Here is a 27,956-nt window from a genome sequence, read left to right on the forward strand (position 1 = left end):
ATTAGAAAGAGCAATGTAAGTATAATTATGAACATACCAGCAAAAGAGCAGGAGGAAAAGAGAAAGCCTGTTAAAACAAGTTGCTGATGATAACTTCCCAAACCTATAAGAAAAACTGATCCTCGAATCCAAAAAGATAACAGATCAACTAATTATCTCTGTCCAAAAAGACCGTCTCCAAACCACATTATATTAAAACTGTCAAAATTAATAAAACAGAAAGGAAAGGAAGACAGTAACCTATAAGTGAAATCCCAATAGGTTGAAATCAGATTATTCAGCAGAGATCCTACAACACAGGAGAGAGTGAAGACACATATTCAAATTACTGAAAGAGAGAAAGCATCATACAAAAATAAAATATCCAGCAAAGTTATCCTTTACATATGAAGAAATACTTTTCCAGACATATGGAAGCTGAGCAAATTTACCACCACAGGAGATGCATTATAGGACATATTGAAGTGTGTTCTTTCACCTGAAACACTAAGTCAAAAGGATGCAAAACAATGAGCAAAATGACTAACAGACACTCAGAAGCAGGAAATTATAACCCTGTTCAGAATAGGGTATCTTAAATACAACATTAAGGTTAAAGGAGGTAAAAACATTTTTAAAAAACAAGACAAGCTACTGAGATTTGGAGATTAACAGCATAAAAAGAGATAATTTGTGACACAAAAAAATAAAGGGGTCTGACTGATGTGGCTCAGTGGTTGAGCATCGACCCATGCACCAAGAGGTCACCAGTTCGATTCCGGGTCAGGACACATGCCCAGGTTCTGGGCCCAATCCCCAGTCGGAGGCATGCAGGAGGTGGCCAATAGATGTTCTCTCTCATTGATGTTTCTATCTCTTTCTCCCTCTCTAAAATCAATAAAGAAAAAATATATAAATAAAACACAATATACATAAAGGAGTCAAGGACTGAACTCCACAGGTGAATAGGAATAAGTTGCAAACAGAATAAAAAGGACTACTATACATATGAAATTTTCTTTTGCATAAACCCAGTGGTAACCACAAGAAAATATATATACACCTAGAACATAACATAAAAAAGGGAAAACTATCATAAAATACCACCAAACTGAAATAATAGAAACACAAGGGAAAAGAAACAATGGGGACACAGTTACCAGAAAACAAAAGACAAAATGGGTATAGAAAATCCTTATACAACAAAAATCACCCTAAATGTAAATGGACTAAACTCAACAATAAAATGATACAAAGTCACAGATTGGATTAGAAAACTAAACCCATCCATATGCTGCCTCCAGGAGACACATCTCAACTGCGAGGACAAATACAGACTCACATTGCATGGCTGGAAAATGGTACTCCAAGTAAACGGCATCTAGAGAGAAGCGAGGGTAGCCATATTTATCTATAACAAAATAGATTTCAAGGTAAAAAAAAGGTAACAAGCAACAAAGATAGACATTTTATAATGATAAAGAAGAAAATACATCAAGAAGACATAACATTTATCAATATATATGCACCTAACCTGGGAGCACCAAACTGTAAAAAGTAACTTGTAATATAACTAAAGGGAAAAACTGACAAAAATATAATAGTAATAGAAGACATAAATACTGCATTCACAGCTATAGAGAAATCACCAAAACAGAAAATGAGGAAATATTGTTCTTAAACCAAATAGACATAATCAATATGTAGTTTTTAATCCCAGAACACCAGAATATACATAATTCTCTAGTGCACATGGAACTTTTTGTAGAATAGACCACATGCAGAGACACAAAAGTAGCCTCAAATTTTTTTTTAATTAATTAATTTATTTATTTGTTACAGATGTTTCTCCTTCCCCCCCCCCACACTGATTCCCCCCTCCCCCTAAACTGAAATTATACCAAGTATGTTCTCTAACCACAATGCTCTATTTTGGAAATTAAGAGCAAAAAGTTTACTCCTGTATTATTACTTATTAATTATTGTATTATTTTACATATAAACAACTGTAAACCTACTTTTACCTTCTGCCCATGTTAAAGGGTCTTTTTTTTTTTAAATCCTCACCCGAGGACATTTTTCCATTTTTTGTTCAGACAGAGTGGGAGGGAGAGAGAGGAAGAGAGAGAGAAACATCAACGTGAAAGGGACATGTCGAGCGGTTGCCTCCCGCACACCCAACCAGGGCCGGGGACAAACTGCAACCGAGGTACGTGCCCTCAGCGGAAACCGAACCCGGGTCTCTCTGGACCGCAGGCCGATGCTCTAACCGCTGAGCCAAACCAACCAGGGCTAAGAAGGAGAATTTTAAAAAGATGAAAAATAAATAAATAATAAAATGGCAATGAATACACATCTACTAACAATTGAATCTAAAAAACAAAATGGCCCAGCTGGTGTGGCTCAGTGCATTGAACAGCATCCCATAAACTGAGAGGTCATCAGTTCGACTTCTGGTCAGGGTACATGCCTAGGTTTCAGGCTCGATCCTCAATACACGGCATGTAGGAGACAGCCAATCGATATTTCTCTCTCATGTCAATGTTTCTCTCTCTCTCCCTCTCCCTTCCTTTCTCTCTAAAAAAAATCAATAAAAACATATTTAAAAAAATAAATGAACAAGGAGAACAGAAACAGACTCATAACACAGAGAACATTTTGATGGTTGACAGGAAAAGATAAAGGGATCAAACCGTACAAAGTGGTGGCTACAGAAGAGTCATGGGTACATGGGGTGCAGCATGGGGAGCTTGGTCAGTGCTGCAGTGACTACGTGTGGTGTCAGGTAGGTGCTGGATTTATTTATCGGGATGACCACTCGATAGCTTACATAATGTCTGGTCCCTGGGGTGTACACCTAAAACTTATTTAGTGTAGTGCTGTATGTCAACTGTGATTCAAAAACAAAAATATATATATTTTAAAAAACAGCTAACTAAAAAATAAATAAATAAATACAAAGATGAGACAAGTGCTGACTGGGAAGGATGTGGTGAACAGGAAACTTTTATACGTTGTCAGTGGGAATTCAGATTAGTCTAATCACTATAGAAAACAGTATGAAGGTTCCTCCCTGAATTAAAAATAGATCTAACATATGATCCAGCAAAACCACTACTGGGTATATATCCAAAGGAAGTGAAAACAGAATTTCAACTAGATATATGCACAACCATGTTGATCACAGCAAAGATACGTGAACAACCCAAGTTCCCATCAACAAATGGATTGAAAAGATGTAGTACAGATACATAAGAGAATATCATTCCATCATGAATAAGGAGGATATACTGCTGTTTGATGATGTTTAAAGGTACAATCATGTGATGAACAGTGCATACGCCATAGAGACCTAATGCACAGTATAATGAAACAGATAATAGTATTGTATTACAATGGTATAATGTGATAAATATTATTTCAAAGGCAATCATACTGTACTATATAAATTAATGTTTTAAAAATTACTGCCATTTTAAAAAATAAGCTGTGATCAAACTATTGAAATAAATCCATAAAAAAATACATTTTATTCTTCTAATTTCTTGTGGGCTTGTTTCTTCATACTTTCTAAGAATTTTCATAGTGATTTATACTACTACTTTTTTCTCCTTGCCCCAGAAATGTATATTCAGAGTAAAGAGAAAAAAATGTCCTTGTGTTATTTTAATTTTAATATAGAACTTCTAAGCAACTACTCTCCAAATCAGCATTCAACCCTGTGTTCTCTTCCAAAGTTCAAGTGTCATCACTTACCCACTCCATATTCTCAATTTAATGCTCTAAAATAAAACTTATTCTCTTCCTTTAAAAAAAATCAGTTTTCCATCTAATGTTTGAATATTTCTTAATAAGAGTGTTATGGGCTGAAATGTAAACCCCAAAATTTACATGTTGAAATTCAAATGTGCTGAATGGTCATTCATATAGCATCATTTATGAAGTGTCTATTCTAACCATTCTCCAATTAATTGAGTTGTCATTTTATTACTGTATGGGTTCTCTATGAAGTCCTTAACAGATATATATTTTGCTATTATTTTCTTTCTCTTAATGGTGTCTTTTGATGAGAAATTATTTTTATTCTGATAAAGTTTAATTTACAGTATTTTTTTACACTTGGTACTTTTTGTATCCTATTAAAGAAAGTTTTGCTTATTCTCTACTTTTTTCTTCTAGAAGTTTTATAGTTTCAGCTTTTACATTTAGATCTATGATCCATCTTGATTTAACTTTCATGTACATGTGAGGTAGGGTGTCAAGGTGAATTTTTATACATATGAATATCCAATTGTTCCAGCACTATCTGTTTAAAAGCTTTTTCCCCCCAGTGGATTGCTTTCTTTGTCAAAAATAATTTCTAAGCTCTCTATTCTATTCAATTGAACTATCTGTACGTCTTTATGCTAGTATTACAATCTTGACTGCTATAGCATTAGAGTAAATCTTGACATCAAGTACTATTAAGTCATCCACTTTGCAATTCTTCTCAAAGATTGCTTTATAAAAACCAAAGTCCTTTCTATTTCCATATGAATTACATAATTAACTTGTAAATTCCTACTAAAGCCTAAAGCCCGCTAACATCATGATTTAGACACACAGAGGCATGTTTACTTTAAAGGCTGGCATCCGAAGATTTGGCTTCCAATCAACCTGAAAATAAGTACTGAGCTCCCACATTTTGGGACACTGATAGGTCATGGAATATCCTCAGCAACTGAGAGCTATTCAAAATAAAACAGGCCCTGGCTGGTTTGGCTCAGCTTAGAGCATTGGCCTGCGGTCCAGAGAGACCGAGGTTCAGTTCCCGCTAAGGGCACGTACCTCGGTTGCAGTTTGTCCCCAGCCCCAGTTGGGGTTGTGTGGGTGGCAACCACTCGATGTCTCTCTCTCATGTCGATGTTTCTCTCTCTCTCTTCCTCTCTTGCTCCCGCCCGCTCTGTCTGAAGATATATGCAAAAATGTCCTCTGGTGAGGATTAAAAAAATAAATAAATAAATAAAAATAAAACAGGCTGCTTGGACAATCATGTATGTTTGAGGGGCAACACAAACTAGGGCATGGTTGAACAAAAAGATTTATCTCCTACATGAGGCTCGCCTTCAAGAAATCAAGATCTGGCTGCCTCATTTAATACACAGGAAAAACAAAAAACAAAAAAACACACAGTCAATAAAATGAGGAGATACAGGAATATGTTCTAAATGAAAGAACAAGATAAAACCACAGGGAAAAACCTTAATGAAACAGAGATAAGTAATTTACTGGATAAAAAGTTCAAAGTAATGGTCATAAAGATCCTCAACAAACTTAGGAGAAGAATGAAAGAACAGACTGAGTATATCAAAACAGTGTTGTAAAGTATAATAAAGTACAAAGAGAAGACATAGACCCAAAAAATACAATAACTGAACTGAGAAATATACTACAGGGATTCAACAGCAGACTAGATTAAGTAGCAGAAAGAGTCAGTGAACTTGGAACTTACCTAATCGGAGCAACAAAAAGAAAAAAGAAAAAAATGAACAAAAACAAAAGACAGACTAAAGACCATAAGGGACAACTTCAAACAGACGAATATTCATACTACAGGGGTCCCAGAACAAGAGAGACAGAAGAGTCATAAAACTGATTTTAAAAAATAATGGATGAAAACTTCTGTAATTTGGGAAAGAAAATGAACACCTAGATTCAGAAAGCCCTGAGAATTGCAAATAAGACAAAGCCAAAAAAGTCAGTGCCGAGACACATTAAAATTAAAAGATCAAAAGTTAAAGATTAAGAACCTTAAAAGCAGCATTCCATTCAAACAATTTGTTACACATAAGACATAAAACAATCAGCAGATTTTCAACAGAACCTTTGCAGGTTAGAAGGGAATAACAAAATATATTCGAGGGCTAAAAGAAAAAAATTCTAACTAAGCATAATCTACTGGCAAACTTACTCAGAAATGAAGTATAGATACAGAGTTTTCCAGACAAGCAAAAGCTACAGGAGTTCATCACCACCAAACTAGTCTTATAAGAAATGTTAATGGGATTTCTTTAAGCACAAAAGAAAACATGAAAGTATGTTAAAAGGCAAATACATAGTAAAAGTGGTGGATTAAGCATATATAAAGCTAGTATGAAGATTAAAAGACAAAAGTAGCCCTGGCCAGTTTGGCTCAGCAGCAATAGCATCAGCCTGTGGTCCAGAGACCCGGTTTCGGTTCCCGCTAAGGGCACATACCTCCATTGCAGTTTATCCCTGTCCCTGGTTGGGTCGTGCAGATGGCAACCACTCGATGTGTTCCTTTCACATCAATGTTTCTCTCTCTCTCCCTCCCTCCCACTCTATCTGAACAAAAATATGGGAAAATGTCCTCGGGTGAGGATAAAAAAAAAAAAAAGACAAAAGTAGTAAAAATAACTATCTCTATAATAATTAGCTAAGAAATACATAATAAGATGTAAACTGTGACATCAAAAACATAAAACATGATGGGGGAGAGTGAGTAAAATGTAGAGCTTAAAAATGTATTCAAACTTAAATTGTTGTCAATTTAAAATAAACTGTTATAAATAAAGGTTTTTATGAGTAATCCTCAGGGTAACCATAAACAAAAACCTATTGTAGATACATGAAAGATGATATTTGCGAGAGCGTTTCTAAAATGTATACTTTTGTTCATCATAATCAAATTCCTTCAACTCTATATTTGATGTATACAAAGAACAGCTCTTAGACATTAACAATCAGTACACAGTCATACCATTTTATTCTAATTCACCATTAGAAGTGAAATTAAATATACTACTTTCAAATTTATAAACAAATAAAGATAAACAGACAGAATTACGAGTATGCTCATTACATTTAAAAATACTTGCAAGGTTTGCCAGATCACTTTATAAAGGATTATAATATCTTCCCACTTAAAAAAAAACAGAGTTATGTTTATTCTTATTTTGTTAAAACTTTTCCATATTTCATCTTCTGGGAGATACTGAGTCATATGTTCTACCACTATTGTTAAGAGTACAAAGAAAATACTCATAACAATAAATCCGTATTTCAGACTTGAAAACCACATTTGCTTTCTCTTTAAAGTGACATGAACTACTTTCAGATCTTTTATTTGTGCCAGCCAGTCTATTGCACACCCTCAACCAAAGCCTAACCCTCACAGGTTACCTGATATTTATTCATCTATTATCTTGTATTTGCATAGCAATCACTACATTAAGTACGTGAGAATTACATAGCAAAGCTCACCTAAATCCCATTTCCTTCACACTTCCTGAAAATTGTACGTTATGAAGAGACTTCACTATTATGTCTCTGCTGCCCTCTACAGAAATGGTTCTTGGAAGACACTGATAAAATAAATTATGAAAATCCAAAGAGCAATACTGACCAATATGGGAAGTCACATCAGTAATCAATTATATTTGTTAAATGCCCTAAAAGACAACATTACAAAGAGAATTTATTGCTTATTGCTATGGTCTTTGATTACTATTATGCTTTTCTTCCAAATAGTTGATTATGTAGTTAATCAGTACTCCAAGAAAGTAATTTATTTATTTATTATTATTTTTTCTTTTATTTTAATCCTCACACAAGGACATCTCCACATCCATCCTCTCAGACAGAGCAGGAATGAGAGAGAGAGAAACATCAATGTGAGAGAGACACATCAACAGGCCGCCATCCACACGACCCCAACCAGGGCAGGGGACAAAATGCAACCGACGCACATGCCCCCAGCGGTAACTGAACCCGGGACCCTCCAGTCCGCGGGCCAACGCTCCAACTGCTGAGCCAAACTGGCCAGGGCCAATGTAAGTAATTTAAAGAATTTGGACTCTTGTTGTGCCATTTACTGTGTCTTCATCTCCTCATCTATAAAATGGGGTTAATGATAACATCTACTTCACATGATCAGCACTTAGCAAAATGCTGACAGAAAGTAAGAACTCAGGGTTATTTTGTTTTTAATGTTATTATTAGTATTACTATTATTGACACTAACAAAATGGCCAGGACCACAACTCAGAAACTAGAGTGTCTGAGTTAGAATCCTGCCTCAATCACGTACCACTTTATAACCACAGGAAAATTACTCAATCTTTCTGTGCCTCAAAATCCTTAACTGGAAAGTAGGGGATGATAAAATAGCTCCATTCTCACTGAGTTGTTGTGAGGTTTCAATAAGCTCATGTATGTAGCAAAGCACTTAGAAGACTGACCCGCAACAAGGAAGCACTCATATTAGCTGCTGCTGCTGTTAAGGATTCAGCTGCCTTTGCATAGCACTAGTAGAGCTGTGTTTCAGAGAACTGGTGGACTCATGCTTACAGGCAAGACTGTTTCCTAAATCCATTAACACCCCTCACTCCACCACTGGCAAGGGATTCAAGGTAGAACTGACTGCTTCCCACGAAATTAAAGTAGTACATTCTCTTGTAGAGTAAGTATCCACCCACCATATATGTTCCATTTCTACAAACATACATGAGGCAAAAATAGCGTCATGAATTATATAAGGGAGGCTTTGTTTCTGGAGAGCTAAGTAATAGATATAAAATTTCCAATTATGGTATAAATGATGCCCCCTCCAGTGTTATTCAATGAACATGGCTCATTTACACATTGTAGCTGACTCTGTTGACACCCAACTCTTATCTTCTCCCTATGTCTTCAATGACGATTGCCCTATTTTCCGACTTCCTCATTCCCTTGCCTCAGGGCCTCTCTGGTGGGATAATTCTGAGGCTCATGGAGTCTACATACAGTACTAAGTTCCAGGTGCCATAACAGTAACTTGCTTAATAATGATTCCTTGATCGGCTGTTATCCCTTCCCTGGCTCACTTGCCCACTTCACTCCAGATGTTCTCAGGGTATGCTTCTGCCTGAGAAATTCAAAGGCAAACAACAAACTATGAATAGAGGCAAGTCTACAAAAACTACATCACATATTTTACTTCTTTCAACCTACTTGAAATATTAAGTAAAAAGAAGTGAAATAATTTAGGTATTAATATAAGAAAGTATTAGGAAGTAAGCACTGATGTGAATATACAATCCTGGGCAGAGCTAAAACCCCGAGAAGGCAGCTAAGACAGCATCAGCTATAAAAAGATCTATTGGAGGAAGCACTTGCAAATGATAAAGGGGAGAAAGCAGGTGTCCAAGAAGCTTTAAGACCACAATGCAGGTCTGAAGGCTATGAAAGGAAAAGAGGGCTGGGTAGTAAGTGGGACAGACTAGTGCAGCTCTACTGCAGGACAAGCCAATAGTAAGTCTTCGATTTAAAGCCTCCCCGAGAACAGTTCAGTATGACTGTGTCTCACAACCCTGGCATGTGCACATTTCCACAGCTACACCACAAGGAATGATGATGCAAACATTATCTCAGCAATTTGAATAATGTGTGTAGAGAATACCTTCCTCTCTCCAAAGTTGTTCATTATCAATATGTACTACTGTTCTGCCTGTCTATAAACTTCGTATATTCCCTTCAGCCAACTGACTTACTCTCTCAATATTATCCATGATGAAAATTATAGCTCTCTACTATATAAATATTCCCCAATTTGTGAATATTCATATAAAATTAGGTTACTTTCCAGAGTTTTTTCTTTTGTAAACAATGTTACAATGAATGTACATATCCTTGTGAAAATTCCAGGCAGTGCCTTTCAAAATCTTTCTGGCCAAGAACTAGAGTAAAAAATACTTTTCATAATGTTTTCCAACACACACTAAATTTAAAAAATCATTTATTTGCAAAATTATATGCACCCCTATGTTCACTGCAGCAATACTCATGGTGGCCAAGACACAGAAACAACTGAAGTGTCCTTCAATAAATGACTGCATAAAGATGTGGTACATATATACAGTGGAATACTACAGAGCCCTAGGTAAAGATAAAATACTGCTATTTGTGACAACATGAGTGGATCTGGAAAACAAGCAAAATAAGTCAGACAGAAAAAGTTAAGAACCATATGATTTCACTCATATGTGGTATATAAACTGAAAGCAACCAATGAACAAGCAAGAAAAATAAACAATAGTATGGTGGTTAACAGAGGGAAGGGGTTGGGATACAGTAAAGTATAAAGGGGATCAAATATATGGTGACAGAAGGATTTGACTTTGGGTAGTGGGCACACAGCGCAGTACACAGATGATGTATCATTGATCTGTACCCTTGAAACCTATATAATTTTATTTACCAATGTCACCCCAATAAATTTAATTAAATAAAATGCTAACTTTTAATTAATATATTTATGATATTATTTTTCTTTTCTTTAAAAAATATGTTTTTATTGATTTTTTTAGAGAGAGGAAGGGAAAGGGAGATAGAAACATCAATGTGAAAAAGAAACATTGATTAGCTGCCTCCTGCACGCCCCCTACTGAGAATCAAGCCAGCAACCTGGGCATGTGCCCTGACTGGGAATAGAACTAGGACCTCTCAATCCATGGGACAACACTCAATCCACTGAGCCATACCGGCTGGGCTGATATTATTTTTCAACATTAAGTGGTTTTTATTGGGCATTTATATTCCATTAATATTCTCTTCTTTTAATGTGTTCTGTAATCAAATATTTTTATCAGATAAATATAATTTTATACTGTTTTTGAGATATATAATATTGCTATAATTTACTGTTTTATAATAATAAACCACAAATTTATTGTTAAAAATAAGAAAACATCTGTAATGCAAGCAATATCTGTATTTGGTTTAAAAAATCAAAAATTACTTGCAAGATTAATACAGTAAAAATAGTTTCCCAGAATTCCAGAGATAGTCTATATAAATACATCCTTTCCATTTTTCAACACAATTATCCTATATCCTTTTTTTGCCATTTAAGAAACATTTCATGAACACATAGACCAACATCTTTCTTGTACTTAAATGTTTTTTCATCAAATTTATTGAAGTACATAATTTAAGCATGCTAAACTAAACATATTTAAAGTATTTAATTTGACCAATTTTGACATGTGAACACTCCGGGAAAATTATTAGCATAATCAAGATAATAAACATTTCCATCACCCCAGAACTTCCTCCTGTCCCACTGTACTCCATTCCTTCCTTTATCCTCATCCCCAACCACTGACCTGCTTTCAGATCACTACAGAATCATTTGCACTTTTTAGAATTTTATATGAATAGAACATTCAGTCTCTCCTTCATTCATTTTAAGGGTTTGAGACAAATTGTGAAGGTTAAGTCAAGTGGACCTTGACTTTTATTCAAAGGGGTACCATCCAAAGTATTTCAATAAGTGAGTGATAAGGTCATAATTTTTATTAAGAACAATCTATTAACAAGACATAGGCTGCCCTGGCCAGTTTGATTCAGAGGTTAGGGCATGGGCCCTCAGACTGAAGGGTGGTCACAGGTTTGATTCCTGGTCAAGGGCACGTACCTGGGTTGCAGGCTCAATCCCCAGCACTGGTCAGGGTCGTGTGGAGGGCAATCAATTGATGTGTCTCTCTCACACCTATGTTTTTGTCTCTCTCTCTCTCCTTCCTTCCCTCCCTTCCATTCTATCTAAAGAAATAAAATAAAACAAAGGGAAAAAATATCCTTGGATCAGGATTAACAAAAAAGAGACAAACACTAAGAAATTAGTTATGAAGTAATTGAAACAATACAGACAATAGGTAAAAGGGCTGATTTAGGGCAGAAGTAGTAAGAAGGATGTCGTTAAGAAGCCAAATCTGCATGACCTGATAATGACATAGATTCAGGCTGTTAAAAAAAAAAAAAAGAAGCCATTAACTAGGACCAAAAGCACACAAGGAGGATGAGTTTGAGTTAAAAGAAAAAGAAAAGATATGGCTTAGAACCCCTCAGACGTGCAGTAATTTTAGGATATGCACATACAGATGTCACTAGGCAGCTGAAAACTCATAGGGAATTCAGGACAGCAACTGGGTTAGAGAAAGATTTAACAGTAATCAGTATCTGGAAGAGAATGTAGCTTAAGAAGAAACTAAGGAAAATAACTGAATCTCTGTTTTCATATGAGGAAAAGAAAGGAAGAAAAAAAAGACAGGAGTGAAAGCCATAGGGAACACAACTATAATCAGGCAGACCACAAATCCAAAAGTACCTTTCCTATATTCTAGACATGCCTCTCAATGTCTGCTTGGACAAATCCATTTTCTGAGTCACGTTTCAATGGCAATGCAATATGCAATGCTTTAATATACAAATTTATTAAGAAAAACAGGTTTACTCGATGAGGAACTACATGGAAAAGGTCTTGAATTTTTTAAGTAACAAAGCAAACCTAGGTCTTCTCTTTTCTATGACCACTTTTTTCAAAGTTCTGCCCATATGCACACTCCTTCCGACATAAGAAGCCATCCATGGAGGCGTTTGACCAGCACCTGGATACCTTTATGGCAAGGCTTCAGTCACAGCGGCCATGTTCACTACATATGTGCTCAGTCACGTATCTTTTCTAATATGGTTTTCTTGTCTTAAAATTGGGTTTAACAAAACCTATTTCACAAGACTGTTTTAAAGCTCAAATGGAAAATGTACTATTCTCACCTGAATGTTGAAACCTAATGCCCCTAAATTTCATATGTTGAAATCTAACACTCAATGTGATTGTATTTGGATGTGGTGCCTTTGGGGGAGACTTCATAAATGAAATTAGTGTCCTTATTAAAAAAACCCAGAGCAATCCCTCACCCCTTCCGTCATGTGAGGCAGTGAGAAGGCAGGCCCTTGCCAGACACCATATCTGCCAGCAGCTGGGCCATGAAACTTCCCATCCCCCAAAACTGTGAGAATTAAATTTATATTGTTTAAGCCACTTGTCTATGGTATTTTGTTAGAGCTGCTGGAATGAACTAATTAATACATGTACATAAAGCAATTAGTACAATATAAAGCCCAATATATGCTCAAATTATTTTTTTCTCTACTTTTCTCCTTCAAGAGAAAAGCCATTGAGTGCTGTTTTTCTTTGTGTTTTTTTTAAATTATGGAATACATATAACAAAGGAGAAAATAAGCTTCTCCAATAATCCTACCATCCAGAGACACATTATTTACATTTTGAAGAACTGTGGATACTTGCCACAGTCTAACTATACATATTTTTATCCTAAAAAGTCTGCCACACTGTAACCTGTAATTTTAACAAGGTATAGATTTTAATTGCAAGCACCACACGACCTGTGTGCAAGAGTTTCTCAGCTAGTGAACCTAGCCACCCACCCAGCATCTCTGCCCACGCAGTATTACTGTCTTTCTTACAGGTATGATGATTTACAGAGGCTTTCAAAGAATAACTATATCCTTGGTTCAAAGACTATTTCCCAAAAAGCAAGCCAAGAAACAAATTAGAAGTCCTCAGAAACTGATACTTCCTAATGAAAAAATTAGTTTCAAACAAGAGTAAAATACTTATTTTTTAACTCAGTAATGGCAATAATATATCATGAGAACATCCATCCTTCTTTCTATTCAAAACAAGGAAAAGGAATTCCTGAAGCTAACTTTATTGCGTACTTTTTTATCTTATCAGTATAGAACCTGCTGATGAAATATCAATACAGCTTGAAAATGATAAAGATAAGCCCAGCTGGCGTGGTTCAGTGGTTGAGTGTCGACCCATACACCAATAAATAGGTCACCAGTTTGATTCCCGGTCAGGGCACATGCCCAGGTTGTGGGCCAAATCCCCAGTGGTGGAATGCAGGAGGCGGCCAATCAACGTTCTCTCTCATCAGTGTTTCTCTCTCTCTCCCACTCTCTCTCTCCCTCTCTCTAACATCAATAAAGAAAAAAAAATTAAAAGAAAATGATAAAGACAAGTAACCTGTAATATGAAGTCCTGCACGGGAATCCCATCTTTCTCAATAGAAATAAAGTGCTTCAAAAAGCCAGAAACATGAAGTAACAGACAGTTTAGCCACTGAGACAACCACCACATTAAGTAAATATGAGAAAAATTTTAAGGAGCATGTTTTAGGACAATGTGACAATAAGAAAGTTAGAACATACTATCATAAAGCCTTTTTTTTTCACATTGAAAAAGTTTATAGAGATAAAGTTTTGCTAGTCCAATTCACATAATGAAAGGTCAACAGAAACTTTTAGGTCTCAACATAACACTTCCTGGTCTGGTTAGGTATGATTTATTCCATGGAGGTTTTGGTGGTAGTCCAAGGACTCAGAATGGTCCTTTGGGACCTGAGTTGAGATTTAAATACATGTACATGATGCTATTTTGCCTTTTTCATTTGGCATTTTCTCATAAACATTTTTACCATATCAACAATAAGTTATCAAGAAACATAAATTTTAATAGAAAAATATTCTAAAATATAAATATTGTATAGCTTTTTTTCATTTTTTATTGTGGTGATAGACACATAAAAATTTTACCACATTAAACACTTCAAGTTGTACACCTCAGTGGCATTAAGTGCATTAACAATATTGTACAGCTTCTTCATCATCCCAAACAGAAACTCAGTACACATTTGAGAAATAACTCCCCGTACTCTTCAAGCCCTGGTAATCCCTATTCCACTTCCTGGCTGTATACATTTACCTATTCTAGCTACTGTATGTAAGTGGCATCATACAGTATTTGTCCTTTTGTGTCTAGCTTATTTTATTTAGCATAATGTTTTCAAGGTTCAGCCATATTCTACCATCTAGCAGAATTTCCACTCCTTTTTAAGGATGAGTAATAATCCCTTGTGTGTATATATACATACACACACACATACATGGTGAGGCAAAAGTAGGTTTACAGTTGTGAATATGAGAAACAGTCTACTCTTATATTATTATTTATTAATTATTGTATTATTTTCCATACAAACAACTATTAACCTACATTTGCCATACCCGGTACACACACACACACACACACAAATGTTTTGGTTATCCATTCATCTGTTGATGGCTATTTGGGCTGTTTCCACTCTCTGGCCATTGTAAATAATGCCACTATGAACACTGATGTACAAGTATTTGCTTGAGTCCCTGCTTTCAATTCTTTTGACTAGGAAGTAGGATTACTGAATCATATGGTAATTCCATGTTCACTTTTTGAGAAACCGCCACACTGTTTTCCATGGTGGCTGTATCATTTTATGCTCCTACCAACAATGCACAGGGCTCCAATTCTTCCACATCCTCAACAACATTATTTCCCCATGTATGGATCACAGACATCCCGATGGGTATGAGGTGGTATCTCATTATGGTTTTAATATGCACCTCCCTAATGGCTGAGGATGATGAGCATCTTTCCATGTTGGGGATTGATAAACAGATCAGGAAAGTGGCCAAGCTGAAAATATAGGTAGTGGATTTATCCTCCCATCTCAAAAAGAGAAAGAAAAGAAGCCAGACAAAATACATGAAACAATGGTTCTCAAGACACTGGATATCAGGCGAGAAGAACAATAGTCCTTTAAAGTTAGGAAGCAAATTTTTCCAGCTTACTTTCTTGAGAGAATTTCCAAACCACACAGTAGAGGGGAGAAACTGAGGTGAAACCCAGTAGACTCTCAGAGTTGAAGAGACAGAGCTGAGAGTCCAGGGAGACAAAGTAGCTGGAGTGCATAAGACAGAGTACCACAAGAGCCGGAACTGCACAGAGAACCCCGACAATCCCCTGCAAGTATTCAGCAGAGTACTGATCAACATGTGCACGTAAAGAAACTACACCAGACCAGGGAAACAATTATCCAGAAGCTTTGGAATAGTGCCCAGTGTTCACACTGAGTCAGAAAACAGCACTTGTTCCTGCCAACCAGGCAAGAAAAACCCATAATTCATAGTATTACATATGGAAGGTCTTGCTTCAGCAGTGGGACATGAAACTGAGCACTTCCCCAGACCCATCTAACAAATCATAAAGCAACACCCAAAAGGCTAAAACTGTTCCCAAGTAACTGCACCCCAGAACAAAGCCCCAAAATATTTTTAAATAATTTTTTTTTAATCTAGCACCTAACAACATAAAATTCACAATGTCTGTATCCACTTAAAAATTTCCAGGCATGCAAAGAAGCAGAAAAATACAACCTATAATGAAGAAAAACATCAATCAATAGTAATAAACACAGCCCGGCCAGTGTGGCTCAGTGGTTGAGCATCAACCCATGCACCATGAGGTCACTGGTTCGATTCCCAGTCAGGGCACATGCCCAGGTTGTGGGCCCAATCCCCAGTGAGGGGCATGCAGGAGGCAGCCAATCGATGTTCTCTCTCATTGATGTTTTTATCTCTCTCTCCCTAAAATCAATAAAAAAAGAAACAAAAAAGAAATAGTAAAAAACACCAAAAAAACACAGATATACTCACAGGAAAAGCCATTAAAACAATTCTAGTCATACTTTATTTTTTCAAAACATAGAAGTATATGATCGTGTTAAGAACAGACATGGAAAACACAAAAAGATTCATATCAAATTTTTAAGAGATGACAAATACACTGAATAGTATTAACAGCATATTAAACACTACAGGAAATAAAAAAATAAAAAGAACTAGAAAATATAGAGATAGAAGCCATTCAAAATAAAACAGAGAGAGGGAAAAAATGATCACTAACACACCATCAAGCAGCCCAATACACTTATATGTTTCGAGTCCCCAAAGGAAAGAAAAAGGAGAGGTAAAAAAAAAAAAAAAAAAAAAGTGAATAAAAGTAAAATAACTTTCCAAATGTGACAAAAACTTTAAACCCATATGCAAAGAATAGAGTTAACATAGCAGACCTGAGACAATGTATCCTTAGAAAGCCCGGCTTGCACCCTGGCCAGTTTGGCTCATCCGTTAGAGCATCGGCCCATGGATCAGAGTCCCGGGTTCAGTTCCCTCTAAGGGCATGTACCTTGGTTGCAGTTTGTCCCTGGCCCCAGTTGGGGTCGTGTGGGTGGCAGCCAGTCATGTGTCTCTCTCACATTGATGTTTCTCTCTCTCTCTCTCCCTCCCACTCTATCTGAAAATAAATGCAAAAATGTCCTCGGGTGAGGATAAAAAAAAAAAAGAAAGCTCTGCTTGCAGTGTTGGTCCTTGCCTACCTCTGGAACATAGATTTCAGAAGACTAACCACCATTTCCCTAAATAAGAGAGGCTCCCTAAGCTTAACTGCAAACAATACGGCTTATGCTGAATACCTGTTTTTCTTCTTGAAATCTGAAATGTTGGTACATGCTCAGCAGAGTAACCTATATTACTAGTCCCCAGTAAAAACTCTGGGTACCGAGTCCCTAATACGCTCCTCTGGCAGACACTCTAAGGTGTTGTCAAAACTCACTGCTAGAGCAATCAAGCGTATTCTGTGTGACTTCACTGAGAAAGGACTCTTGGAAGATTGCTCATTTTGCTTTCTATCTTTTCACCTTAACAAATCATGCGTATGACTCTATGCTAAGTACTGAGTGTCTTGCTAGCGAATTACTGAACCTAGGGGTAAGACTGGTGGCCCCTGACACACCACAGATCTAAGAAGCTTGACAAACTCCAAGCAGAAAACTACACCTAGGCATATCACAATCAAACCACTTAAAGCAAGTGACAAACTCTTAAAGGATGAAGAGAATAGCTTCAGGTTTCCTGACCGCAACTCTGGAACTGGAAAACAATGAAGACTTCAAAATTCCAAAGACAATTTATTTCCAACCTAAACTTCTATACAAATTTACAATCACATATCAAAGGTGATAAATGCATCTTCTGACATTCCAAGTCTCAAAAAATTATCTTTCATGAATCTTTTCTTGAGAGCTCCTGGAAGATATGCTCAATCAAAATGAGAGGGAAAACCAAGAAAGAGGCACACATGGAATCGGGATTAAGTTGCTCCAAACAGGAGGGGTAAAGGGAATTCCAAGAAAGAGAAGGAAGGGAGAACTAAAGGTAACAATAGCCACAAAGCAGACAGGATGCTGACAAACTGGAGCAGCGAGGAGGTTGTGGGAAAAATGTCTCCAATAAAACAAAACTGATCAAATGCCTGCTATGTCTAAACATCTTAACAAGAGAGCTATGCAATAGTGAGAAATTAAAATTTTATTAATGATAAGTAAAACTAGGTAAACATAACCCCAAAATAATTAACTCTAACGAAAATAAAAAGTTGTGAAGCAAAAGTAATCATAATTAATATTTGTCTTGGTTACAAATATTATTTATTCACAAGTATGTAATGCTGAATAGTAATCTAACCAAACCATGATATATCTGTTCTGAAAAAAACAGAGGGACAGGAAAAGTTCAAGGGGCAGCTGGGGGTGGGAAGTGGATGAGAAGAGAACTTAGTATTTATCCATGTTTAGAAGTACATTACAAGAATGTTATTTAGAGATGAGGAGGTAAAGAGCGAAAGAATCCACCAAGAGTCAAAAGTTGCTGTCGTTAAGGAAGGAGTATAAAGCAAAGCACCAAAGGGCCATGATTAACAAATGCCATAAACAGAATAAGAAATTGTAAAACCATTCACTCTTACCTTAGGAAGCTCAGATACCCTCTCTTCCCTCGTCAAAGGACTGCTTGCACCAGAAGCACAGTCTGATATTTCCACAGCGCTCTCGCCATCCTCGAACTCATTACATTCGCTGGTGTCGTCCTTGTCACTGGCACTCTCCCAGTCCACAAACTGTAGTTCTTCTAGAAAATACAATTCTAAACTCAATTTTATAAATCTACTTTTTCTATTCTCAACAGTTAAAAAAGATCCACGCTGCTCAATAATTTAAATACGTATTAAAAGACAGTGAAAAGTATATTCCTACCCTTCTCTCTAGCCATCCTGTTTCTCCTAACTCTTATCACCACTCCAATTCTCAGGTATCTACTTTCATTAGTTGTTATTGTATCCTTCTAGAGTTTCTCTAGCATGTAAAAGCAAACATATATACTGTTAATTTTTTCCGTTTGAATACACTTTGATTTTTTTTTAAGGATGTGGATTTTCTACATCAGTATATAGGGAGCATCCCCATTCTTTTCTTTTTTTTTTTTTTTTTTATCCTCACCCGAGGACATTTTTCCATTTTTTGTTCAGGTAGAGTGGGAGGGAGAGAGAGGAACAGAGAGAGAGAGAAACATCGATGTGAAAGGAACACATCGAGTGGCTGCCACCCGCACAACCGACCAGGGCCGGGGACAAACTGCAACCGAAGTACGTGCCCTTAGCGGGAACCGAACCCGGGTCTCTCAGGACCGCAGGCCGACGCTCTAACCGCTGAACCAAACCGGCCAGGGCCCCATTCTTTTCTATAACAGCATTCCATTGCACAGATGATCCACAGTTTATTTTCTGTCTTCTATTAATAAAGACTTTGTCAAAGATTTTCACCCTAAATTTTTTAAAGATTTCTCTCATTGGTAAAGAAACAAAGTAAATTTAGTTTTCAGTTTATTTCATAAGCATTATTATGTAGATACTACTTTTGCAAAATTTTAGTTTGAAAGTTAAATTATGTTCATATATTAAATAACGAAATGTACCAACTCTAATTTGCTATGCTTAAAGAGATGAATAACTAAGGATGCATTATTCTCTGAGGTACGGCATATAAGGTAAACCTTTCCTACATGACAAAGCCCAAGCACTCCCTCAAAGTACTTCAGCTACCAAGAGGCCTAGTAGACATCTTGGCCCTATTTCAGAGGTCTCATAGCAACAGTCTCACTTCCACATAGAAGTACAAAATTAAAAATTACAAACTTACTAGCTTTAACATCTGAAGGAAATTCAGAATTAAAACAAAAAATGGAAATATTTAAGCTATAGTTAAAAGTATAAGATAAAGTAAACAAACCAAAAAAAAGTCTTCTTTAATTTGATACTGCTGTTCCAGAAGATGAGGTAAAAGTCCACTATGATAGTTACAAAAACCTGGAAGTCACATCAGTCTTTGAGAAGCAGATGAATGGTGGCAATTATCTCCTGCAACTAACATCACATTTACTCAGGAGCTAGACAGAGGAATGCATTTTCCAAGTTGCTGAACCTAATTTTATATGAACATACACACATTGTGGAATATTTATATAGTAGAAAGCTATAATTTTTATCATGGATAATATTGAGGAAGTAAGCCAGATGGCCGAAGGGAATATACAGTTTGATATGTGAAGTTTCTAGACAGGCAAAACAGTAGTACATATTGATAATTACAATCTTGGAGAAGAAGGTTTTCTCTACACACATTATTCAAGCTGCTGAGAAAAAATGCCCTCAGAGTTACTGCCATTGCTGCCAGTACGATACATTTTGGTAGCATCCGTTTCCTTTGGTCCTCATTCATTCAACAAAATCAGTGCCTACTAGGGCCTATCATGCTGTTCTAGACACTCACAGTAAAACACACACACACACACACACACAAGAGAATACACAACAGTGTTCCTAACTTAGAGAAGTCCACAGATGAACAACACTGATACTGCAATGTGATAAGCACTGTAAAATGATCTATCATAACCACGACTAACAAGACCTTTCATTTGGTCACAATAATTTTATGAAACAGGCAAGACGATTACTGTTAGACTAAAATTTGCATTTCATAGGTAAAGAAACTGAATGTCCAAAAAGCTAAGAAAGGTTCCCAAAGTTACCTAAAAGACAAATCAAGAGGGGAAAATTTTTAAAGAGGAAGATACTTTGACAATTTCACCTCAGGGTTCTTCTCTTCCCTCTCAATCGTAATTCTGGGCCTAAGGCCCAGAGGCTCTGATCCAATACCACTGGAAGGGGGCCTGGAAATATTGTTTTTAAAGCTCACCTAGTAATTATTATAAGAGGCCTGTCTAGTAACCTCCAGAACAGTGCTGAAGAACACAGCATTAAAGTTAGACATTCCTGGCTTGGAATATCACTTGACACATTTATTAATTATGTGACTCTGGACAAGTGACTTGACTTCTCTAAGTCCTAATTTTCTTCTGTAAAATAAGGATAAGTTGGTCACAGGACCCAGTAGATATCAAAGGAATAACACATAATATCCAGACTAGTGTCTGAGATAAAACAAGAACTTGATAAATGGCAATTAAAGGTCAAAAGGAAAGAGGAAGAAAGAGAGAAGAGAGGAGAGAAGGAAAAAAAGAGGAGAAAAGAAAAAGCTAAACAAGCAGTTGTACACATCAGTGGATATACTGCAAGCAATCATTTACTTGTTACCTAATGGTCACCTTATTTAAGAGAAGTCAGTAACTTGCTAACTCATTTTAAAGTAATTAGCTCAAAGCATCCTTCCATTCTTAAATAGTTTTAGAAACCACTGAGTATTAATACAAAAGATCTTTGAGCACAAGAGGACATATAGTTTTTTTTTAATACCAGTTTTATTGAGATGTAATTCACATACCTCACTATTCATCCATAAAAAGCCTATAGTTTTTAATAATGAAACTATGCTCTGAGATGTGTGAAGACAAACCAAGAACTGCATAACAATGAACGCCATTAATATGGTTAAAATAACAACACTGCGCTTATGTCTAACCTTAAAATACAACTTCAGCCCTGGCCGGTTTGGCTCAGCGGTTAGAGCGTCGGCCTGCGGTCGGGAGAGACCCGGGTTCGGTTCCCGCTAAGGGCATGTACCTCGGTTGCAGTTTGTCCCCGGCCCTAGTTGGTCGTGCGGGTGGCAGCCACTTGATGTGTCCCTTTCACGTCGATGTTTCTCTCTCTCTCTCTTCCTCTCTCTCCCTCCCACTCTATCTGTACAAAAAATGGAAAAATGTCCTCAGGTGAGGATGAAAAAAAAAAAAAATAAATAAATAAATAAATAAATAAATAAAATACAACTTCATCTGGCTATTACCATAATGTCAAATGGCAATTACCAAGATGTCACACAAAGTGGCCAAAAGAAAGTAAATAACCTTCCACAGGGGCTGTCTGTACAAACATAACCTTGACTAAGTAACTAAATAATGTGAACTCTCAAAGTAACAGTGAAAAAGCAGTCAAAGCTTATTTTACAAACACTAAAACTTTTATATACTCTTATATGAGCTATGTATTATAAAATATATAAAATATCACGTTTTCCATAATTTTAAGTCTTTGGTTCCCAACTTGGGGTGTAATTATACTATAAGGTCTGACAACATCTAGAGATATTTTTGGTTGTCATGACTGGGCCTGAGAATGCTGCTGTCACCTAATGGACAGAAACCAGAAATACTGCTAAACACCCCACAATGCACAGAAAAGCTCCCCTCCCAAATAAAAAATTATCTGGCTCCAAGTGGCAATATGCCAAGACTGAGAAACCCCATTTTAACTGTCAAAACCAGGATATAATATAAAATGACATAAAACAGAAACTCAGTAGTAGTTATACTTCTACCACACATTAGTTGTCATAGTATTTACCCAAAACAGGTTAGCAAGGAGGCAATATGGGTGTAGCATTAAGTAGTTAGCGTACTGGCTTTGTCATCAAAGAAATCCAAAGTGGAATCCAAACCAATTATCACATGTTCAAGCTTAAGTTGTTAACTGTAAAAGTACTACTGGTAATACCTATCACTTAGCGCTATTGAGAAATATTAAATGACAATATGTTTCTAAAGGGTTTAGCTTAGAGGTTGGGACTCAGTAAGATCAAACATAATCAATGCTAAGTATTACAAAAAGAATGTAACTTTTCCAATACTGAACCCTATGTAAACTGGATTTCTTACAAAATTATCAGTTTACCTTCACTGGCCCCATCTTCTGAACATAAAATATTCCTGTTACAAAACCTGTCTATTCTAGAACCATGCCCATTATCTCTCTCTGATTTAAAAAGTGTTTACCTTCATCTGACCGATCACTTCCACTGGAACTAGAAGTTATATCTGTAAGCGCACTGGTACTCTTAGATGTGGCAGTTTCTGTTAAAGAAAAATATATAAAAAACAATCACTTGATATAGTTATCATAATGAGATTTAATGCATGTTGCTTTGATGAAGTTACAAATACCCAAAATTCTGATGCTAGTGGGGACGATCTCTTACATCAGATCTTCCTGCCTAATGTTCTATGTGGAAACTGGGTAATATTCTTTAAATTAACACAATATTACAAGAAGAAGAAGTAGAACTGATTGAAATAAGTTACAAAACACAAGAAAAATGACTAGCACAAATAAAAATTCAAAAAAATAACCTTGAAATAATTACGGTCTATATAACTTCCTATAATATTTCATTAAACAACAACAAAAATAAAGAAATAAAGAAATGACAAACTACAAAAACAAAACTTATGTGCAACAGAAATGCTTCCGTGTGCCTCCTTTACCATACTAAGAGCCTGCTAGCAGCAGTGTGCTTAAACACTGAACAGCAATCTTTTTATTTAATTAGTGTGTTATTTTGAGATAATACTAGATTAACATACAGTTATAACAAATAGAGAAAACCCTGGCAATCTTTCCCTGGTTCCTTAATTGATAAAATTTTACAAAACTATACTACATCATTACAACCAGAATGTTGATACTAATACCATCAAGATATAGAAAAATTCTATCACCAGAAAGATACCTTATATTACATTTTTATTTTTATTTTGAGAGTACATTTGTTAAAATGGGGACAATGAAACAAAGAAAGGCAACAGGAGAGGGACCAGGCGGGGCTGCTGAGACTCCCTAGAAACGCTATGGGAAAGAAGTGAGCCAAGGCAGGGCTGCTGTCTGCTCACTGAAAAGTCAGAGAAATGGGAGCCTTGGGGACGGTTTCAAAGATTTAGCCCTGGATGAGCTGCTGCTGCCCATTGCTCCCTTGATTGCAAGTCTTGTGGGGTCCCTTAGAGGTTAGGAGATGCATGCCTGTGGGGGAATAAGAGGGGAAAGGAAAGACACAGATGAGCTCCTGGGAAGGAGAGTACACTGGGTCCTTTGTCTTGAGGTTTTAAAGGCTGGGAGTTCAGGGGACATCTTAGGGGAGAATCTCAACAGAATATTCATCAGCTTTATGCCTATGTGCCAAAATGAGATTTATTCCCTTAACTTCATCTGTCCTGGGTGTGGTTGGCACAAAGGGCACTAATTGGATTTCTGCTATCAATTTCCCTCAGTAGGGTGATTTAAGCTATTTATCCTCTGACTGGGAAGAAGTGTAAACCATTTACTCTTAAGTGTCCTTAGTTATAGAAGATAGGATTTTGCAATTTACTAGATGGCTATAAAGTACTTGGTCATTTAACTATCTTTCTCAGTTTCCCTATTCCACTAGATGTGGCTGCTAGCCTGTCTCCTTCGCTACTCAGACTTCCATCCCTGAAATCTTACAAGGGTAATGAGTGGGAATGGTCTATATTCAGCAACTGCTTCGGCTGACAAGGGCTGTGGTCCCTGCCCATAAAGGGTATGGAAGTCGCTCCCTGCATGATGTAAGGGGGACAAAGGAAAGGGATCTGAGACTGGAACAGAAAGGCTGTTAACTGATTCTTCCAAATTAGGGACAGGCTGGAATCCCTGAAGCATCACCGTCTTGATATGGAATTGTTGTATCATTCCAGAAGTGAAATTGGTAAATTGCTTCATATTTCATTGACTCAATCATGCAGTCCTGAAAATAAGTCAGTTCAGTTAAATTACTGAGTCTCATTTCAGGAAGTGGTGATGCAAATGGGCTCCCAAATAAGACCTGGAAAGACTGCCAAGAACTATTGAAGAAGCAAGGTGCCAGACCATTTCTCCAAAGGGCTTTTATCGGCTTCAAAGTCAACCTTAATTCCTTAAAGCTTTCTGGTGACATCCACAGTCTCTGCATGTCTCCTCTATCATGACATTCCACTCATTCTTGGTTGATAAAACCACAACTGGAAACTGGCTTTATGTGTCTGAGAAAGGTGATAAGGTGATCTAAGTCATGCCACCATATGTTACCAGTGATGTTGATGGCTAAACTATACCAGATGTTACCAGTGAAGTTGAAAGTTACAGAGGCAGTAGAAGTGAGCCACCTGGACTGTGTAGACTCAGGAAATACAGTCCCATCTGGGTTACCAAAGAATGTTACCGGAAAGGGGACTGTGCCCAGAGTCAGTCTGCATTGGGTTGGTCCATAGTGTGTGGGTTCATGGGATCTTGACTTTGTGCAGGGAAGATTTCACAATACAAGTTCAGGCGATTATGAGAGTATGTCTATTAAAACTGGGGGCAATGAAACAAGGGCTTAGGATAGAAGACACAAAAGGAGAGAGATTAAGAGGGGCTGCTTCAGCTCTCTAGAAACATGTGGGAAAGAAGTGAGCCCAGATGAGGCTGTTGTCAGCTCACTGGACAGGGCCCTTGGGGACAGAATCAGGGATTTAACCAGGGAAGAGCCACCTACATATTTTTTTTTATTTTTAAACTTAATGTTTCAATTACTGTATATATCCAATATAATTTTATATTAGTTCCAAGTGTGGAGAATAGTGGTTAGATAATTATATAATTTATGAAGCGATCCCCCGGATAATTCAAGTACCCATCTGGCACTCCACATAGCTACTAAAATATTACATACTCTATACTGTACTACATCCCCATGACTATTTTATAACTGCCAGTGTGTACTTCCTAATCACTTCACCTTTCCACCCAGGCCCCCATTTCCCTTCCCATGTGGCAAGCATCAGTTTGCCTCTGCATCTATGAATCTGTTTCTGTTTTGTTTTTTGCATTTATGTTTTTAATTCCACATACACATGAAGTCATATGGTATTTGTCTTCCTCTGTTGGACTTGTTTCACTTAACATAACACCCTCTAGCTCCATCCATGTCGTTGCAAATGGGAGGATTTCATGCTTTTTCATAGCCAAGTAATAGTACATTCTATACAAGTACCACACCTTCTTTATTCATTCATCTATTGCTGGGGACTTGGGTTGTGTCCATAGCATCACTATTATAAATAACACTGCACTAAACATAGGGGTACATATAGATATTCAAATTGGTGCTTTGGGTTTCTTCGGATATATACTCAAAAGTGCAATTGCTGGGTCATAAGGTAGTTCACCTTTAATTTTTTCAGGAACTTCCATACTCTTTTCCAAAATGGTAGCACCAATTTGCATTCTCATGAACAGTGCACAAGGGTTTTCTTTTCTCCACATCCTCACCAACACTTGCTGTTTGTTTATTTATTGATGATAGCCATTCTGACAGGTGTAAGGTAATATCTCATTATAATTTTAATTTGCATTTCTCTAAGACTAGAGACACAGCATCTTTTTCTATGTCTACTGGGCATCTATTTGTCTTCTTTGAAGAAGTGTCTAGGCAGGTATTTGGCCCATATTTTAATTGGCTTTTTTATTTTGGTGTTACCTGATTTTTTTATAAATCTTGGATATTAACCCCTTGTCAGAAGATTTCAATCTTCTTTATTTTATAGAGACTTGTTTTGTAGCCTAACGTGTGGTCTATCCTGGAAAATGTTCCATGTGCACTTAAAAAGAATGTATATTCTGCCCTGGCCAGTTTGGCTCAGCTGTTAAGAGCATCGGCCTGCAGTCCAGAGAGACCCAGGTTCGGTTCCCACTAAGGGCATGTACTTTGGTTGCGGTTTGTCCCCGGCCCTGGTTGGGTCATGTGGGTCGTGCGGGTAGCAGCCACGCAATGTGTCCCTTTCACATCGATGTTTCTCTCTCTCTCTCTCTCTCTCTCTCTCTCTCTCTCTCTCTCTCTTCCCCTCTCTCCCTCCTGCTCTATCTGAATAAAAAATGGAAAAATGTCCTCGGGTGAGGATAAAAAAAAAAGAATGTAGCCCTGGCCAGTTTGGCTCAGCAGTTAGAGCATCGGCCTGTGGTCCAGAGAGACCCATGTTCAGTTCCTGCTAAGGGTGCGTGCCTCGGTTGCAGTTTGTCCCCGGCCCTGGTTGGCTGTGCGGGTGGCAGCCACTCGATGTGTCCCTTTCACATTGATGTTTTTCTCTCTCTCTCTCTCTCTTCCTCTCTCTCCCTCCCATTCTATTTGAACAAAAAATGGAGAAATGTCCTCGGGTGAGGATTAAAAAAAGAATGTATATTCTGCTGTCTTGGGGTACAATGCTCCAAAAATGTCAGTTAGATCCATCTGGTCTTTGTGTTCTTCAAGGCCACCGATTCCTGGTTGATTTTCTGCCTGGAAAATCTATCCATTGATGTCAGTGGAGTATTACTGTCCCCTACTATGACTGTATTACTGTGGTCGCTCCCTTTATGTCCATCAGTATTGGCTTTAAATATTTAGGTGTTCCTTTGTTGGATGTATAAATGTTTACAAGAGTTATATTCTCTTGCTGCATGGACCCCTTTATCATTATGTACTGTCCATCATTTTTTCTCTTAATCTTTACCTGAGGATATTTTTTTCATTTATCTTCAGATAGAGGGGGAGGGAAAAGGAGAGAGGGAGAGAGAGAAAGAGAGTGAGAGACATTGACTGGCTGCCTCCCAACAAGAGAGAGGGAGGGAGGGAGGGAAAGGAAGAAGGAGGGAGAAAGGGAGAAAGGGAGAGAGAGAGAGAGAAAGAGAGCGTGTGACCAACTGGGTGCCTCCCACAGGACCCCAACTAGGACCGAGGGCCAAAACGTAACCAAGGTACGTGTCCTTGACCAGAATCAAACCTGAGACTTTTTGGTCCAAGGTCCGACACTAACTGCTGAGCCAAACGAGCCAGGACTATGTACTGTCCTTCTTTGTCTCTTATTGCGGCCTTCATTTTTATGTTTTTTATGTTCTTTTTTTTGATAATGTATTTCTACCCTAGCTTCTTTTTTTCATTACCATTTGCATGAAATGCCATTTACCATCACTTTATTTTCAGTCTGTGTGTCTTTCAATCTGAAGTGGGTCTTGTTTTCTCTCTCTCTTTTTTTTAAATGGACATTTTTCCATTTTTTGTTCAGATAGAGTGGGAGAAAGAGAGAGGAAGAGAGAGAGAGAAACATCGATGTGAAAGGGACTC

General features: G+C 37.2%; 1 protein-coding gene across 1 annotated transcript in view; it reads right to left on the reverse strand.

Moving 5' to 3' along the window:
- SPIDR (scaffold protein involved in DNA repair) overlaps positions 1-27,956 on the reverse strand; it is a 493,368-nt gene that overhangs the window by 457,567 nt on the left and 7,845 nt on the right. The window contains exons 3-4 of the mRNA XM_036263912.1: positions 22,822-22,899; positions 18,506-18,666 (exon numbers count right to left, since the gene is read on the reverse strand). The gene's annotated coding sequence lies outside the window, so the exon portion shown is untranslated. The remainder of the gene's footprint in view (positions 1-18,505; positions 18,667-22,821; positions 22,900-27,956) is intronic.

This window comes from Molossus molossus, unplaced genomic scaffold, assembly GCF_014108415.1.
Source record: "Molossus molossus isolate mMolMol1 unplaced genomic scaffold, mMolMol1.p scaffold_m16_p_16, whole genome shotgun sequence".
Lineage (NCBI taxonomy): Eukaryota > Metazoa > Chordata > Mammalia > Chiroptera > Molossidae > Molossus > Molossus molossus.